Here is a 4,916-nt window from a genome sequence, read left to right on the forward strand (position 1 = left end):
AAAATGGTTATTTGTTCTAGTGGTTGTGTTACAAGTACTGAGTGTACTGCACAGCTGCAGGGGCCTGAGCTGTGGGTTTAATTCTGACTATGATCTCTATCTGGTCTATGGTCTCTTAAGTTTTTGCTGTTCTCATGTCTATGTACAGTGAAGTCCACCAAAAGATCCTGAAAAGCTACTCATCATGCCGAGATCCAAAGAAATTCAGGAACAATTGAGAAAGATGATAATTGAGATCTATCAATCTGGAAAGGGTTATAAAGCCATTTCCAAAGCTTTAGGAATCTAGCGAATCACAGTGAGAGCCATAGTCCACAAATGGTGAAGACATGAAACAGTGGTGAACCTTCCTAGAAGTGGCTGGCCAACCAAAATTACCGCAAGAGCCCACAACATCAAAAGACCCCACAACAACATCCAAATAACTGCAGGCCTCACTTGCCTCAGTTAAGGTCAGTGTTCATGCCTCCACCATCAGAAAGAGACTGGGCAAAAATGGCCTACATGGCAGAGTTCCTAGACAAACACCACTGCTGAGCAAAATGAACATTAAAGCTTGTCTCATTTTTTCCAGAACACATCCTGATGATCCCCAAGACTTTTGGGAAAACACTCTGTGGACCGATGAGACAAAAGTGGAACTCTTTGGAAAGTGTGTGTCCCAGTACAGTAAAACATGGTGGTGGTAGGGTGATGGTCTGGGTGAGGTTTTGCTGCGTCGAGGCCTGGAAGACTTCCTGTGATAAATGGAACTATGAATTCTGCTGTCTACCAAAAGATCCTGAAGATCCCGGCCATCTGTTCGTGACCTCAAGCTGAAACGAACTTGGGTTCTGCAGCAGCAAGTCCATCTCTGAATGGCTGAAGAAAAACAAAATGAAGACTTTGGAGTGGCCTAGTCAAAGTCCTGACCTGAATCCGATTGAGATGCTGTGGCATGACCTTAAAAAGGCCGTTCATTCTCAAAAACCCTACAATGTGTTTGGTTTTCTCCCATTTTTCAAAAACACAGTTATAACACTGTGATTACACTGACATACCACATGTCATGGGAAAGGAACTATTGTTGTGTGCCATGACTTTTGCCATGTCTTATAGAAGCTAAGAATCTCTGCACTGGGATCTACAGGTTGGTCTACTACATTGAATGTTGATGGGACTTCTAACAGTTGCCTATCTATCTGTTGGCACAGACGGTTCTAGCTATAATTCATGTGTCCTTGCCATGAGCTCACTGGCCAGAGCCTCATTCACAAGATAACACCTTATAACTTTTGCAGGTTTGGGCATTCTCAAGCTGTCCCCTGAAGTGACACGTATTGATACAGTTGCCTGCTGCTATCTGCTATGACTTTTGGCATGTCAGTGTATGTTGACCATGCTAAAATGCCCCTCCAGGTTCATGTGGTACTCTGTGATGGACCAGTATCCTGTCCAGGTGGTATTCCTGCTTTATCTCCAGTGTTTCCAGGTTGGCCCTGACCAGAAAGAAACAGATGAGAAGATCCTGTCATGCTGGAGACCCAGGCCAAAGCTGCAATCTGGATTTGGGGCATTGGTGGCTCAGTGCCACTGAGTGCAGGGTTATTGATCCTATGGTTGTGCTCTTAATTTTTTTCCAGAGCTGTATACACAATTCCTTTACCTCCTGCAGTCCACATTAAATCGCAGTTATTGAACCATTGGTCTGGTTTTGCATGACTGACTAAAATACTGTTTACTGTTATACATGTGAACAAACATACAGATAAACACAGTAGACAAGATCAAGATTATTAAATATTGTTGAGATCATGTTTAGTTACGATGTTGATATGTTGCCAAACTTGTCAAACAAGTAAGTTCTGAAATGTTAAATAACTTTTACTCAATATCCACACAAACACACCAGTCACTGTAAAAACTTAAACATGCAGGCCTAGGCTTATGGTGATATACTGTATTTAGTTAAAATGTGTCAGACATGCGCTAAAGGGATGTAAAGCCTCCAGCAGTGGTGTGCAGTAGTAAAATATGTTAACACCATTGCTGATGCTACTGATACTACCTGTTTGTAAGACATTTAAACTGGGACTAGACCCACCTGCACTAAAGTTACTGAGAATCATTTAATTTATTTATGTCTATTTCACAGCTTGTTTATGCTAAACTGCTATAATATTCTTTAACTAATTTAACATATTTATCATTTGGCTTAAGATAGTTAGGAGCTTGGGGTCAAAAGTTTTAGAACACCCAATTGTATGTTTTATCCACAGGTCCATTCACAGTGTTTTATAGTACAGACAAGCTTGTTTTTCTCGTTTTGCCATCCTAACAATGACTTTCTCACTGTCACCCCACCTGTCCAACCTGCAGCTCAAAGTCAGCTGAAACTCAGGCCTGGTCCAGTGTTAAGCTGATGTTACAAGGTGTTGTCATGTGAGCCGCCTCTCACACAAGCTGTATACTCTTTGAAACTACTGTCTTAAGAGTCTAAATAGGTCTGCAGTAGCAGAGTTTAGCAACACACTCTGTTACTGCACTGTTTTTATACAGATTACCAAAGGGTTTGCATCAGTTTTCAGTGCTTCATTTACTTTCAGTTTTAAGTTTTCTTTTCCTCTTACAAGCCCTGTCAGTTGCTTATCTACTACTGCTTATCTTTGTACCGTTTAAGGTTAAAACAATGGGAACATTGGGTGTGTTCTAAAATGTAATGTAGTGTAATGTAGTTTTGTATGTTTATTTATTATACTTTTGCTGTTGCATTAATATAACCCCATAGAAAATGTCAATATCCTTTGAATTAACTCGAAATTTGAGGAGAATTTCAAATGAGTCCTTATAAAAATGCTGTGCTCCTTTTGGCCCCTTAATTTATTTTTTAATTCATTTAATATTTTTCATTCGTTTGCTTGTTTATCATATTTACAAGACTTTAGAGTACACAGAAATCATATGTTTTCAGTTTATTATTTTTATGTCCTGTTTATGCATGTTTCCAGTCTGCTGTGGCAAGCTGCATAAATATTCCATTAAAGCGTATCTCAAATCTATGTCATATCTAAAATCTAAATACTAATTATCTGCCAATACTAATTAGATTCAAATAATTAAATCAATAAGAACTACAGTATGTCTTCCGCCTGGATTGGCTTTATGAACAGCACCAGGCAGGACAGACAGGATTTGATGTGATCAGTTGTGTGCATCACCTGGACCGAGTCCCCTGACCTGCAGTCCAAAACACTGCTGCACCAAGACCAGGAAAACAGTGAGAACCCCAGCCCTCCCAACAATGGACTCCTCGCTCTGCTGTGGTCAACACAAAGAAACGAGGAGGAGCTTCTTCCTCAGGCTACCAAGGCCTTCAACCAGGGCACAAGCTACAACCACAATCTACACAAACATACACAGCACAAGACCTCCTCTTTCACAGGCATATTTATATTACAATTATTATACACTAATTATAACAATTTATCATTTGCTTCTTACTGTTCTTCTGCTTATTACAGAACACTGGACGTCTGCACTTTATGCCAGATTTGTTCTTGTATTGCACATTTACCATGCAAAACCATGTAGGGTTTTGCAGGGAATGTGTCGTTGCACTGTGCATGCGGAAATTAATTTTGCAACGTGCATTGTGGTGTGGTCTGTTTTCTGAAGTATGATCTTTGTGATTTTTTAGAAAGGTCTCTTTCTAGCGCTTTTTGTTTCTAAATGGGTTTTTTTTTCATTGTGATAGCTCCATGTTTGCAGTATCTTTTGTATCAGCACTATTATCAGCAACTCGTTTGCTCAGGAATCCAGCAAAAGCTGTTAAAAAGACATGGGCAAATCTCTAAGCCCAACCTACAAGACCTTTTTTTCATAATAAATGTATTTGGCTTTGCAGGAATGGTTGTAGAAGCATAATGTTGTTATTAATTTCAATGTTTTCCTCTCCACTCATGAATACTTCTGCTTTTAATTCAAAAGAAAATGCTCAAGAACTTCTAGTTTAATGACAACAAAAACAACAATGGACATGTGCTTTGTTTAAAAGGCGTGTAGATAGTGTGCTTAGGTCGGGAGTTTACGTCTTTATGAATCCAGCAGTGTTGTCGTAAAATGGACGTAAATTCTCTGAATCCATCTTTGTGAATGTGTTTGCATTAATGGGGCTCGTGTTTCTGAATAATGGAGCTGTATGTGTTATAGTGGTGTAGAATGGAGCGGGGTAGAAATCACAGGCTTTTTAATAACACACCGCTGCTGCTGCTGCTCCAGGTGAACTCCTGCTGTGGGTTTATGTTTAGCTTATATTTATGTGCCATTGTCCAGACAGTGTATAGTAAGTAGTATAGGCTGGTAGACTAATTGCCTCTTTGGGGATTATGGTTTAAGCATGTTTATCTGGTAAGACAAGGGGCTATGAAGGAGCCGTCATAACAAAGGACGGTAAATAGTGTGGAAGGGACAGGGGGGCTGCAGTGTAGGTGGGTGGGGGTCTTCACTGTTTACTGGCAGGGAAAATGTTCCTAGACATTGTTTTCTACTGGTTATATTGTGTGACAGACAGTGGGGGCATAGGTACATGTGAAATACAGTGCAGTGCTGGGTTGGGCTGTGTGTCTGGTCTAGCCTGGAGATTCTCACCATTTTCTTTCTCTCTCTTTCTCTGTCTGTCTGTCTCTCTCTTCTTTAGCTACACCACCCCCACCACCACCACCACCACAACCCAACACATACACATACACACACACACACATATACATATACCAAGTGTGTGTCTATGTGTGTGCTACCATAGCCGGCTAACTACTGCACACAACAAAGGCAGGCAGGCAGGCAGGCAGGGAGGCAAGCAGGCGCGCGCACACACGCACGCGCACCACCCCAGCCCCCCTTCTCTCCGCCGCACGTTCACTCGCTCGCTCTTCATTCTT

The 4,916-nt window shown here is 41.1% G+C and overlaps 1 protein-coding gene across 1 annotated transcript in view; it reads right to left on the reverse strand.

Moving 5' to 3' along the window:
- Positions 1 to 4,916, reverse strand: part of rad21b (RAD21 cohesin complex component b) — a 634,821-nt gene that overhangs the window by 6,754 nt on the left and 623,151 nt on the right. The gene's annotated exons all lie outside the window — the stretch shown is intronic.

The sequence above is a fragment of the Astyanax mexicanus genome, chromosome 3 (genome assembly GCF_023375975.1).
Source record: "Astyanax mexicanus isolate ESR-SI-001 chromosome 3, AstMex3_surface, whole genome shotgun sequence".
NCBI lineage: Eukaryota > Metazoa > Chordata > Actinopteri > Characiformes > Acestrorhamphidae > Astyanax > Astyanax mexicanus.